A 14,907-nucleotide genomic window follows, 5' to 3' on the forward strand; every position below is an offset into this window, starting at 1 on the left:
CACACAGACACACACACACAGACACACACACGCACACATACACACACACACACCTGAGTGAGAGGCCAGGACTTTCATTACCTGCAGCAGTAATGAATACCCGTTTGAGGTGTTAGTGGGACCTCTCCCACTGCCAGCTAGAGCAGAATCAGAAGAGGCCAAGTAAGAAGACTGGACTTCTATCCTCACCTGGTGGTAACGAGGTAACATTCCCTTCTTCCCCCCCAGAATGGTGTCAGAAGGGGGTCAGTGCAGATGCACAAATTAAGTAAGACCCAGATTCTCTTAATACCCCAAATACCCTGGATACAACTGAAGTCATTTATCATGTTAATAAACAGACAAAGCTCAACTTGAATGAAAAAGGACAATCCATATATGCCAACACTAAGCATGACACAGATGTTGGCATTATCTGATAAGGATCTTAAAGCAGCCATCGTAAAAATCCTTCAACAGGCAAACTAAATAAATGGAAAAAATAGAAACCTTAAGCAGAGAAACAGAAGACATCAATTATAAAAACAAATAAAAATTTTAGAACAGAAAATACAATAGTTGAAACAAAAATCTTAATGGATGAGCTCAATAGAAGAATGGAGAGGGCCCCCAAAATTATTGGTGAATCTTGAGAAAAATAATCAATATAACCCAATCTGAACAACAAAGCGAAAACAGACTGGAAAAAAAAAATTTAACAGAGCCTCAGAAACCTTTGGAAGTAAAACAGAAGATCTAAAATCTAACATTCCTTTCATCAGAGTCCCAGAAGGAAAAGAGAGAGGGCAGAGTGGGAAAAATATTAGAAGAAATGATGGTTAGAATTTCCCAAATTTGGCAAGAGACAAACCTTCATAAAGATTCAAAAGGCTGAGAAAATCCCAAACAGGATAAAGCCAAAGAAACCCATGTCAAAAAATGCCACAAATAAACATCAAAAAACTAGGAACAAAAACATCTTGAAAGCATTTAGAGAGAAACGACACATTATCTACTAGGAAAAAAAAAATTTTTTTTGAATGACTGCAGATTTCTCATCAAAAACCATGGCAGCCAGAAGGAAGTGGTACTGCATTTTCAAGCACAGATTTTCCTCGAATTGTAACGGAATTACATCCCAATAAAGCCAGTGTAAGCTGAAAACATGATTAGTAGAAAATGCATTTAATACACCTAACCTACTGAACATCATAGCTTAGTCTAGCCTACCTTAAGTGTGCTCAAAACACATTAGCCTACAACTGGACAAAATCATCTAACACAAGCCTATTTTTTAACAGTGTTGAATATTTCAGGTAATTTGTTGAATGTTGTACTAAAAGTGAAGAACAGGATGTTCTTCATGGATACAGAATGGTTGTAGGTATATTGGTTATTTACCCTTGTGATCCCACGGCTGATCGGGAGCTGTGGCTCACTCTTTTGCCGCTGCCCAGTATCATGTGAAAGTATTACACTGCATATTCCTAGCCCAGGAAAGATGAAGATTCAAAGTATGACTTCTACTGGATGAGTATAGCATTTGCACCACCATAACATCAAAAAGAAGACTGCCAAAAGTCCCTTGGACAGGAGGTCAAACCAGTCAATCTTCAGGGAAATCAACCCTGAATACTTGTTGGAAGGACTGATGATGAAGCTGAAGTTCCAGTATTTTGGTCATCTGAGGCAAACAGCCAACTCATTGGAAAAAGTCCCTGATGCTGAGAAAGACTGAGGGCAGAAGGACAAGGCAGCATTAGAGGATGAGATGGCTGGATGGCATCACCGATACACGTACATGAATTTGGGCAAACTTCAGAGATAGTGAGGGACAGGGAGACCTGGCCAGCTACAGTCCATGGGGTCGCAAAGAGTCAGACATGACTGGGCAACTGAACAACAACAACATCAAAAAATCATTAAGTAGAACCATCATAAGTTGGGGACCATCTTTACTGGAAAAAAAAAAAGAATATCAACTCCAGTTTCCATATCTGGAAAAATTATCCTTAAGGAATGAAGGAGAAATCAAGATACTCTCAGACAAAAAAAAACTAGTGGAATCTGTCATCAGCAAACCTACCCTGACATGATTGCTAGAGAAAGTTCTTGAAAGAGAAAGTAAATGACAGAAGAAATCTTGGAATATCAAGATGAAAGAAGGACCAAAAAGAGCAAAAATACAGGGAAACACAATTGATGTTTCTTCTGGTTTTGAGTTTTTCTTAACTATTCTTGATGACTGAAGCAAAAACATCTGGTTTGGTTCTCAATGTGGAAGAAATTGTTAAACCAATTATAAACTGGGGAGGGAAAAGGAGTTTTAAAGGAGATAAGGTTTCTACATTTCACATAAACTGATAAAATGCCAATGGCAGCAGACTATGATGTCACGTATGGACACTGTGTACCTAAAGCAACCAGCAAAATCTCTGCACAAAAAGGACACATTCACAAACACTATAAAAAAGTATTAATGGGATTTTTAAAAAATGTTCAAGTAGCCCATAAGAAATCAAGAAAAAGACAACAAAAACAGAGAGGACAAACAGTGAACAAAATAAAATGGCGGACTTTAAGCCTAACATCACTAGTCACAGGGAATGTAGATAGTCTACATGCACCAGTTAAAAGAGGGATTGGGACAGTGAATTAAAATACACGATCCTACTATACGCTGTCTATAAAGCTGACATCCATAGCATGGAATCCTACTCAGCAAGAAAAAGGAACGAGCTAGTGAAATAGCCAACAGCTTGGACGGACCTCAATTATGCTGAGTGAAAAATGTCACTTTCAACAGATTACATACGGTATGATCCCATTTACATAACATTTCCAAAATGACAAAATAATAGTGATAGATGACAGATTACTTGTTGCCAAGAGTCAGTGATGGTGGGGGATGGAGGAGCAGGTGAGACTACAAAGGCGGCACGAAGGGGGAGCTTTGTGATAATAAAACTGTTGGCAGTAGTGGTTGTAAGAATCTGCACACGTGACAGCGTGACACAGAATCATACACACCAATGCCAACTGCCTGATTTTGAATCTGTACATTATTCTATAGAATTGTCACAAGAAGTGACATTTCAGGTGGCATTTGAGGAAAATGGATCAAAGTTACCTTGCATCTCTCTGATGTCTTTACAGCTGCCTGTATTTCTATAATTCTTTTAAATTGTTTTTTAAAAGCAAAACAAAAAAGAATCAATGAATAATCATTTCTGAAGACGAAAAGGAAGCACAGCATTTTCATCATGTTAGTCATTCATCTGGGAGGACTTCATCACAATGAACCATAAGAACCCAGAACATCCTGTTTTGCTAAAAGGATGGGTAACAGTATTATTTTGTCTATGATGTGACTGTACAATGGGATTTACTGAATAGATTCACAAGCAGATTAATGATAAAGGCCTGTGGGCATACTAGAGTGATCAGGAAGAGAGATTTTGAAATGAAAACAACTTCATTGGACTAATCATTCTAGATTTAATAATGAAAAAGTTTTACAATCAAGATGCAAAGAAGATGGCCATACTCTCTTCAACGAAATACTGAGCTACAAATGTTTTCAAAATTTTTGTGTTTTGATAACAGAGGTCCAGAAGAACTAGAAGCAATTGATGATGAACTAGAACCCATTAGATATGTATCTGAAATCCGGAATTAGAATTTACTAGCAGGATGTGTACCAGGGTCACATCCTGTATTCAAAGGATATCGTCCATTTCAGTTTATACACCTAGCAAAGTAGAAACAGGAGAATAAAAATTTGGCTTTGCCATGTTTAATTTCTTATTAAAATTTACAACAGAGTTGTTTTTCACTGTCCTTTTATTCTTATTTATGTATTATTTATAAAATTACTTCCAATAAAAGTAAAGATGTCCACAGGACCCAGATGGTAAACACCGATGTCTATCTTTCCTGGTAGAATGAGGACTTTTAAACTGAGTTTAAGGAAATGACCACTTCCCTCCATTCACAGTTCAACCACATTATCTAGAGCAAACCTCAATGGATGGGGCGGGGGGGCGTCTAGTCTTCAGAATCACACTGGACAACACAGAAAGGACCAGTGAGTTCACCAAGTTTCCCATGACCCCACCCACTCTAATAGTTCCCACAAGGTCAGCCACACGGCAAAGCCAGTGTGACGTCTCCTCCATCTGGGGAGGTAAAGGGGATGAAGGGGATGGTCGTGCTCTTAGAAATAGCAGGGGCAGCAGTTCCTAAGAAAAATAGCCACATCTTGAAGTTTCACTTATAGGCTGACAATACCTCTCGTAAATTCCTTGGGCGCCACTCATCCATGCTTCGGAATGCTGAAGCTTTTCATAGGCTCTGAAATTTCATCACCTTTGCTTACCTTAGTGTAAGGTAAGTACCTATCCTCGTCTTCACCCAGATGCCATTGTAAGCCCTCATGTTATTCCCCACGTGGATCAGAACACAACTACTCCCCATGCCTTCTTGCATCCCTGGACTATCACATAGCATTTTTTCTAAACTAAAAACCCTTAAATGACTCTCTGCTTAACTCTCCAACAGTCTCTCTTACTCTTGCCCAAAATTATGTACTGTGTCAATGTTCTCATACTGCCTGGAGTTCTCCAAACACACTAAGAGTTTTATCTCTTATAGCTCAGGTTTAACAGACCCACTCTACTCTATCTCCATTTGATAAAATTCCACTCATCCCTCAAAATACCCTCTGTTATCTTCTCCTTGAAGCTCTCCCCAACTCTTCAGCAATCCCACGGGCTGTAGCCCACCAGGCTTCTCTGTCCATAAGATTCTCCAGGCAAGAATACTGGACTGGGTTGCCATTTCTTCTCTAGGGAATCTTCCCAACCCAGGGAAGGTATTTAGCAGAATGCTAGTGAACTAAGGCAAATCCTCTAAAATTAAAAAAAAAAATTCATAAGAAACTAATCAATGATATGCACAAAATCTTATCATAGTATTAAGACTGAGCCAGATGGTTATTAGCGATGGCGCACAGAGCGCGGCCGAGAGGAGCTATCACACGTCCGAGGTCAGGGGCAGAAGCGGGGAGGACCCCATGCCCGAGGGGTGGCGGCCAAGGGGAGTTACCCCACATCTGAGATCAGGGGCGGAGGCCGAGAGGAGCAACCCCACGTCCAAGGAGCCATGGCAGCACGGGCGCAGGAGGGCCTAGAGGAGCTACTCCACATTCAAGGTCAGGAGGGGGCGGCGGTGAGGGGATACCCCCCGTCCAAGGTAAGGAGCAGCGGCTGTGCTTTGCTGGAACAGCCGTGGAGATACCCCATGTCCAAGGTAAGAGAAACCCAAGTAAGACGGTAGGTGTTGCAAGAGGGCATCAGAGGGCAGAAACGCTGAAACCATACTCACAGATAACTAGTCAATCTAACCACACTAGGACCACAGCCTCGTCTAACCAAGCCATGCCCGCGGGGCAACCCAAGATGGGCGGGTCATGCTGGAGAGGTCTGACAGAATGTGGTCCACTGGAGGAGGGAATGGCAAACCACTTCAGTATTCTTGCCTTGAGAACCCCATGAACAGTATGAAAAGGCAAAATGATAGGATAATGAAAGAGGAACTCGCCAGGTCAGTAGGTGCCCAATATGCTACTGGAGATCAGTGGAGAAATAACTCCAGAAAGAATGAAGGGATGGAACCAAAGCAAAAACAATACCCAGTTGTGGATGTGACTGCTGACAGAAGCAAGGTCCGATGCTATAAAGAGCAATATTGCATAGGAACCTGGAATGTCAGGTCCATGAATCAAGGCAAATTGGAAGTGGTCAAACAGGAGATGGCAAGAGTGAACGTCGACATTCTAGGAATCAGCGAACTAAAATGGACTGGAATGGGTGAATTTAACTCAGATCATTATACCTACTACTGCGGGCAGGAATCCCCTAGAAGAAATGGAGTAGCCATCATGGTCAACAAAAGAGTCTGAAATGCAGTACTTGGATGCAATCTCAAAAACAACAGAATGATCTCTGTTCGTTTCCAAGGCAAACCATTCAATATCACAGTAATCCAAGTCTATGCCCCAACCAGTAATGCTGAAGAAGCTGAAGTTGAATGGTTCTGTAAAGACCTACAAGACCTTTTAGAAGTAACAGCCAAAAAAGATATCCTTTTCATTATAGGGGACTGGAATGCAAAAGTAGGAAGTCAAGAAACACCTGGAGTAACAGGCAAATTTGGCCTTGGAATACAGAATGAAGCAGGGCAAAGACTAATAGAGTTTTGCCAAGAAAATGCACTGGTCATAGCAAACACCCTCTTCCAACAACACAACAGAAGATTCTACACATGGACATCACCAGATGGTCAACACTGAATTCAGACTGATTATATTCTTTGCAGCCAAAGATGGAGAAGCTCTACACAGTCAGCAAAAACAAGACTGGGAGCTGACTGTGGCTCAGATCATGACTCCTTATTGCCAAATTCAGACTGAAATTGAAGAAAGTAGGGAAACCACTAGACCATTCAGGTATGACCTAAATCAAACCCCTTATGATTATACACTGGAAGTGAGAAATAGATTTAAGGGCCCAGATCTGATAGATAGAGTGCCTGATGAACTATGGAATGAGGTTTGTGACATTGTACAGGAGACAGGGATCAAGATCATCCCCGTGGAAAAGAAATGCAAAAAAGCAAAATGGCTGTCTGGGGAGGCCTTACAAATAGCTGTGAAAAGAAGAGAAGCAAAAAGCAAAGGAGAAAAGGAAAGATATAAGCATCTGAATGCAGAGTTCCAGAGAATAGCAAGAAGAGATAAGAAAGCCTTCCTCACCGATCAGTGCAAAGAAATCAAGGAAAACAACAGAATGGGAAAGACTAGAGATCTCTTCAAGAAAATCAGAGATACCAAGGGAACATTTCAGGCGAAGATGGGCTCAATAAAGGACAGAAATGGTAGGGACCTAACAGAAGCAGAAGATATTAAGAAGAGGTGGCAAGAATACACAGGAGAACTGTACAAAAAAGATCTTCAAGACCAAGATAATCATGATGGTGTGATCACTCACCTAGAGCCAGACATTCTGGAATGTGAAGTCAAGTGGGCATTAGGAAGCATCACTACGAACAAAGCTAGTGGAGGTGATGGAATTCCAGTTGAGCTGTTTCAAATCCTGAAAGATGATGCTGTCAGAGTGCTGCACTCAATATGCCAGCACATTTGGAAAACTCAGCAGCAGCCACAGGACTGGAAAAGGTCAGTTTTCATTCCAATTCCAAAGAAAGGCAATGCCAAAGAATGCTCAAACTACCACACAATTGCACTCAGAATGCTCAAACTACCACACAATTGCACTCATCTCACATGCTAGTAAAGTAATGCTCAGAATTCTCCAAGCCAGGCTTCAGCAATACGTGAACCGGGAACTTCCAGGTGTTCAAGCTGGCTTTAGAAAAGGCAGAGGAACCAGAGATCAAATTGCCAACATCCGCTGGATCACCAAAAGAGCAAGAGAGTTCCAGAAAAACATCTATTTCTGCTTTATTGACTATGCCAAAGACTTTGACTGTGTGGATCACAATAAACTGTGGAAAATTCTGAAAGAGATGGGCATACCAGACCACCTGACCTGCCTCTTGAGAAACCTATAAGCAGGTCAGGAAGCAACAGTTAGAACTGGACATGGAACAACAGACTGGTTCCAAATAGGAAAAGGAGTACGTCAAGGCTGTATATTGTCACCCTGCTTATTTAACTTCTATGCAGAGTACATCATGAGAAATGCAAGCTGGAATCAAGATTGCCAGGAGAAACATCAATAACCTCAGATAGGCAGGTGACACCACCCTTATGGCAGAAAGTGAAGAGGAACTCAAAAGCCTCTTGATGAAAGTGAAAGTGGAGAGTGAAAAAGTTGGCTTAAAGCTCAACATTCAGAAAACGAAGCTCATGGCATCTGGTCCCATCACTTCATGGGAAATAGATGGGGAAACAGTGGAAACAGTGTCAGGCTTTATTTTGGGGGGGCTCCAAAATCACTGTACATGGTGACTGCAGCCACGAAATTAAAAGACGCTTACTCCTTGGAAGAAAAGTTATGACCAACCTAGATAGCATGTTGAAAAGCAGAGACATTACTTTGCCAACAAAGGTCCGTCTAGTCAAGGCTATGGTCTTTCCAGTAGTCATGTATGGATGTGAGAGCTGGACTGTGAAGAAGGTTGAACACCGAAGAATTGATGCTTTTGAACTGTGGTGTTGGAGAAGACTCCTGAGAGTCCCTTGGACTGCAAGGAGATCCAATCAGTCCATTCTGAAGTGAGATCAGCCCTGGATTTCTTTGGAAGGAATGATGCTAAAGCTGAAACTCCAGTACTTTGGCCACCTCATGCGAAGAGTTGACTCCTTGGAAAAGATTCTGATGCTGGGAGGGATTGGGGGCAGGAAGAGAAGGGGATGACAGAGGATGAGATGGCTGGATGGCATCACTGACTCAATGGACGTGAGTCTGAGTGGACTCCGGGAGTTGGTGATGGACAGGGAGGCCTGGCGTGCTGCGATTCATGGGATTGCAAATAGTCGGACACGACTGAGCGACTGAACTGAACTGATAGTTACTATATAATGGAATATTATGGACCTACTAAAAATCACAACATGGGAAACATTGGTGATATATTAAGCAAAAATGTACATTATACATCATTCACAGTATATCAATTACATTTTATTTATACTTAGTTCAGTAGCTTCCAAACTATCTGGCCTCAGAGCCCCAACAGTCTACTGTTGTTTAGTCACTAAGTCGTGTCCAGCTCTTTGGGACCCCATGAACCGTAGCCCACCAGGCTCCTGTGTCCATGGGGTTTCCTAGGCAAGAGTACTTAAATGGGTTGCCATTTCCTTCACCAAGGAATCTTCCCAACCCAGGGATCGAACCAGCATCTCCTGCACTGGCAGGTGGATTCTTTATCATTGAGCCACCAGGGAAGCCCCTAAAGACCTTCCGTTTATATGAATTATAACCCATTGTGTGTTAACATAAAAAACAATCAAAAATAACTATATTTTCCAAAATAGAAAATTTGGTAGAGTGAAATCTGCTCAAATGTCTTTAATATTTGGCTTAAAATACAGCTGAATTCTTGTATCTGTTTCTGTTATTTCTTATGAGACTGAAAAATGGATATAACCAAATAACATATCAGTGTTATTAGAAAAACAGCCTTAACTTCGTAAATCTCCTGAAAGGGTCTCAGGAACCCTCCTGGGTCCTTGAACCAAACTTTGAGAACCACTAGTCCAGGAACATGGAAGCTTATGTACCCAAAAAGTTAACATTGCTCTAACTGCCAGATTCCATTGATAAGCACTTTATTTAAGATTTTCATGCAGTTACATTATATTAAGTAAGACTGATCTATTAATCTCCTTTTTTTTAAGCTATTCTTTCCACTACTGGCTAAAGGGCCCAGGGCACCTTTATCTGTGTACTTCATTAAACAATCAAGTCTGGAAGTGGACAATTACTCACATCCTTAAAGTCTGACTGGCAGTATTTCTAAAGCAGCACACACAGGCAAAAAAGTCAGTTAGCTAACGTTCTGTAATAACCCAGTGTTCTCAATTTAGTCTCCGCTAATATGTCAGCCATGAATAATATCCTTTCAGAGTTAAGAACACCTCAAGCACAGATTCCAGACAACCTCTGAGCAGAATACATTTCCTGCTTTCCAACCTGGAAAACAGATTAGGAAACTGTTTTAGGAAATGGATGCTGGCCAACTGAGCTGAACATAAAATAAATATCCCAGCCAAGTCCAAGGGCCAAATGTGCCAACTTTAATATATAAACAAGAGAGGCTACTGGCCAACTAGGCAGAAAATGGGTCTACACTGTAGCCCTCTTTAGTTCCTATTTTAAAATTAGGTCCTTATTTATAAAATCTCAGATGTTAAAAACTTTTTAAAAAAAAAAGAAGTTCAATATGGCAAAAAACTTTGTTATGCTGTGATTTTATGTGTATGTATTTAGAGCTTGAGGGCTTCCCTGCTGGCTCAGACAGTAAAGAATTCGCTTGCAATGCAGGAGACCCAGGTTCCATCCCTGGGTCGGGAAGATCCCCTGGAGAAGAAAATGGCAACCTGCTCTAGTATTCTTGCCTGGAGCATCCCATGGACAGAGGGGCCCGGTGGGCTACAAACCAAGGGTTTGCAAAGGAGTTGGACACGACTACGTGACTAAACAACAGTAACAATTTAGAACTTGAAGAATCGCAGGTATGGTGGTTCTCTACGCTGGCTGAGGGAACATTTAACAAATGCTCGGGGTGGAACTTCTCTGGTGGCCAAGTGGCTAAGACTCTGCTTCTATTCCAGGGGGCCCAGGTTCAACCCCTGGTCAGAGAACTAAGCTCCCACACGCCACTCAGTGTAGCCAAAAAGTAAAAAAAAAAATTTTAATTAAAGTAAAAAAAATTTTTTTCTTAAATGCTCAGGGGACTTTTAACTTATGGCATAAAAGACTGAGGGAGCCCACAAATTCAACACTTTCTCCAAAAAGCAACTATAAAGGTAAAAGGGGTGGGGGGAATCCCACCATTTCAGTGCTATGGGAAATCAACTAAAGACAGAGCAGGCTGAGAAGAGTTTATTCATGAGGATGATGGCACTTCGGGGGAAGAACAGGCTAAGTCTGTGACTGTCTTGGCAGCAGCTGCTCTCTTGCCTCCCCAGCTATACAACTTCAGAGGTTCAACAGGGCAGAGGTAGGTCTGGACACGCGCCGGTTCCCTGGGGTGTGGCGGGTGGGTGTGGGATAGCGACTCATTAGATTCAGTGTCGTTGGTCAAAGTGTCATCTAGAGGCAGACGCACAGGGAGGGCCAGCGGCTGTGCAAGCCTGAGATGCTGTTCTGTTCGGGGAGAGCACTGGACTTGGACACTGCAGACCAGCCAGAGGTGGGGCAGGGAGCTCTGGGGGCCTACAAGGCTCTTCACATCTCCCAGGTTGACGGGGAACTGTAAGCATGCACAGCAGAGACCAGAGAGGGGCCTGGGCACCCACATACACCTGCACCCAGAGGAACAGAAAGAGGCCAAAGGAGGAGAGGAGAGCCTCAAGTCTGACTGCCCCACCATCCACAGGCACCACCAGCAGGCTAGGGAGCCTTACTGCTCCGAGCGCTTGATCACAACCTCTGAGCTGCCTGCAGCTGGGCACAGTGCTATGCAGACATACGTGCAATCCCTCAAGGAAACCAGGCTGAAAAATAAAAACACACCAAGACAAAAGTGTAGAGCATCAGTAGTCACACGGTGGAGAGACAGACTTGAGAGATTTAGTCCAGTCAAGGTACTGAACAAACGAGTGAACAAAACCACTACCGCCACTGTCAAAGGTAAAAAGTAAGAATCTAGAGCTGCACCAATATATTTGAAAAAAAAAAAAGAAAGCATGCATGCATGCTCAGTTGCTCAGTCGTGTCCGACTCTTCTGTGACCCCATGGACTGTGGCCCACCAGGCTCCTCTGTCCATGACATCTGCCAGGCAAGAATACTGGAGTGGGTTGCCATCTCCTCCTTCAGGGGATCTTCCTGACCCAGGGAGGACCAAACCCACAACTCCTTTGACTCCCACACTGGCAGGCAAATAATTTACTACTGAACCATCTGGGAAGCCCAAGTGAAATATATAGTGGTCAACAAATACATGGAAGACAAGCAAAGAAGAAAGCAAGGGTGACCCACAGTGAACGTGAAAAGTGTTAGCTGCTCAGCTGTATCCGACTCTTTGCAACCCGATGTACTATAGCCTGTCAGGCTCCTCTGTCCATGGAATTCTAGACAAGAATACTGGCATGAGTAGCCATTCCCTTCTCTAGCGGATCTTTCCGACTTACGGGTCAAACCTGGGTCTCCTGCACTGCCGGCGGATTTTTTTTGACTGTCTGAGCCACCATGGAAGCCTGGGTGGAACTAAACAGCAGCCAATGGCAATGCCTCGGAGTGTTCCCAGATGCTGGATTTAGCAGATAAAGATTTCAAAACAGCTACTATCGAAGAACTAAACAAAATCACATCTGAAGGATTAAAGGGAAGTGTGATGAAACCGATGCTATGGATACAGAAAACAGAGAGGAAGAAATCATAGAACAAAATGGAAATTCTGGAGTCGAACAGTGACTAACATGAAAAATTCGTGGTAGGGCCTCAACAGCAGATTTCTGGTGGCAAAAGAATGAGTGGATTTGAAGTTAGAGCAGGAGCAATTAACCAATCTGAAGAACAGAGAGGAAAAAAAGATTAAAGAAAACTGAAGAAAGCCTTATGAGATATCACCAAGTACACCCAGATGGAAAGAGAAAATATGTGGAAAAACCAATGGCTTTCCCACAAACTAAGGGACACAGGGGGACTTCTTCAACTTGAGAAAGAACATCTACAAAAATTCTACAGCTAACACTGCACTTAACGGTGATCAACTAGATGCTTTACCACTATGATCAGGAAAAAGGGAAGGATGTCTGCTCTCATGACTCCTATCCACATCATACTGGACTGAAACAGGAAAAGGAAATTAAAAGCACGTGTACAAGGACTTCTCTGGTGGTCCAGTGGCTGAGACTCCACGCTCCCAACGCAAGAGGCCTGGGTTCAATCTCTAGTCAGGGAACTAGATCCTGCATGCCACAGCTAAGCTCCAAGACCTCACACACTGCAACTAAGACTTAGCACAGCCAAATAAATAGAAATGAGTATTTAAATAAAGGTAATTGTACAAATTGAGAAGAAAGAAGGAAAAGTGGCTTTGTTTGCAGATGACAACTGTCTATGTAGAAAATTGCAAACATCAACAAAAAAACTCCTGGAAATAATGAGCAGTTATAGCAAGGTTTCAGGACGCAAGGCAAACATACAAAAACCAATTGCATTCTTATAAACCATCAACAATTGGAATTCGAAATTCAAAACACAGTACCATGTCCCCAAAATAAATAAATCTAACAAATTATGTCCATGATCTCTACACAGAGAACTACAAAACTTTGCTGAAAGAAATCAAAGGGGATCTAAATTGATATTTCTTGATATCAGTTCTTCCAAATTTAATCTATACAGTAAGATGTCTGTTCTCCCCAACTTAATCTACAAAGAAAAATCAATAAAGTCAGAAGTTAGTTCTTTGGTATAAATCCTCCCAAAGGAAAAAAACTCCAGGCTCAGATGGTAATAAATGCACGGTTGGTTCAATATCATAAATCAATTAATACAACATATTAATAGAATAAAAGATAAAAGAACATGGTTTTCAACAGATGCATTAAAAAACAACTGATAAAATTTAACAATCGGTACTTCCCTGTGGTCCAGTGGCTAAGACTCCCACACTTCCAAACCAGGGAAGCTGGGGGTTCAATCCCTGGTTGGGAGACTAGATCCAACTTGCCCCAGCTAAGAGTAAAGAGTTTGCATGCTGCAACTAACGACCCTGCATGTTGCAACTAAGATCCAGCACAGAAAAATAAAGTATTTTTAAAAAATCCAACACTGATGATTCTAAAAACTGTAATTCACATCGTATTTAATGGGACCATGCCAGTTTTGTTCAATGTTGCACTGGATTGTCTCACCACTGCAACACAGAGAAAGGGAGAGCTGGGGGAGAGGGGAAGGGAGAAAGAGAAAAAGGAAGATAAAATACATTTCAAAGGTTTCTAAAGGGATAAAGGCAACAGGTAATATACCAAGAATATAGGACTCCATAGCCTTACTGGCTGCTAGAAGATAGTAAGAGCATTTTTCTTTTAATTCAGAAAAAACATAACTTTCAACTTAAAATTCTTTACCCAGTCATCAATGAAGTGTGAAACTAGGATTTTAAAATATTCAAACACGGACCTATTCAGGAAGCTGCTGGAGAACATGCAAAGGAAAAAAGCCAAGAGAAAGAAAAACTCGGGATCTGGAAAACACTCCCCAGAGGATGGAGGTGGTGATGCTTTCTTTAGTCCCTCAATCGTGTCCAACTCTTTTGCAACCCTGCAGACTCTAGCCCACCAGGCTCCTCTGTCCATGGAATTCTCCAGGCAAGAATCCTGGAGCAGGTTACCATTTCCTTCTCCAGGGGATCCTCCCAACTCAGGGATTGAACCCAGGTCTCCTGGAGAGCAGGCAGACTCTTTACCACTGGGAAGCCATAAGGGAAGCCCTTCCCAAGATAGAGACAAAGGGATGACAGTGACTGCAAACCCAGAAGACAGCTCTGCAGAGGCCTGGTGTGTGACCGTCCAGAGTGGAGAAGGACAGGGAGTCTCAGGAAGGAAGTAACTGGGAAGAAAATAAAACTGGTAAGTTATCTGGTGTACCAAAAGATTTCGAGAGAACTACTGACAGACATATGGCACAGAGAACCAACTGGAATAAAACAGGCACTCAGAAAATGATACCAGAATAAAACCTGTTTAATAGCGGGGAAACAAAAAGCTGTACACTAAAGGAAAGGTACACAAACAATACGTGGCTCAGAAGTAAGGTATATTTGTTCAGTCACAATAATGTAAATATGGTGTCATGATTTAGCTAAAAACTGTGATGTGATTACACTGAAAGAATGAGAAGGAAAGAGGAAATCAGAGCTAAACTTTCACCTATAATAGGAAGTCCTCAGATGATATATAGGAGAAGGCCATGGCACCCCACTCCAGTGCTCTTGCCTGGAAAATCCCATGGACGGAGGAGCCTGGTGGGCTGCAGTCCATGGGGCCGCTGAGTCGGACACAACTGAGCGACTTCACTTTCACTTTTCACTTTCATGCATTGGAGAAGGAAATGGCAACCCACTCCAGTGTTCTTGCCTGGAGAATCCCAGGGACGGGCAGCCTGGTAGGCTGCAGTCCATGGGGTCACTAAGAGTCGGACACGACTGAAGAGACTTAGCAGCAGAT

The 14,907-nt window shown here is 42.3% G+C and overlaps 1 protein-coding gene across 1 annotated transcript in view; it reads right to left on the reverse strand.

The window, feature by feature from the left end:
- The window catches only part of MGAT4A (alpha-1,3-mannosyl-glycoprotein 4-beta-N-acetylglucosaminyltransferase A), a 113,360-nt gene that overhangs the window by 72,067 nt on the left and 26,386 nt on the right, over positions 1-14,907 (reverse strand). The gene's annotated exons all lie outside the window — the stretch shown is intronic.

Source organism: Budorcas taxicolor, chromosome 11, assembly GCF_023091745.1.
Source record: "Budorcas taxicolor isolate Tak-1 chromosome 11, Takin1.1, whole genome shotgun sequence".
Taxonomy (NCBI): domain Eukaryota; kingdom Metazoa; phylum Chordata; class Mammalia; order Artiodactyla; family Bovidae; genus Budorcas; species Budorcas taxicolor.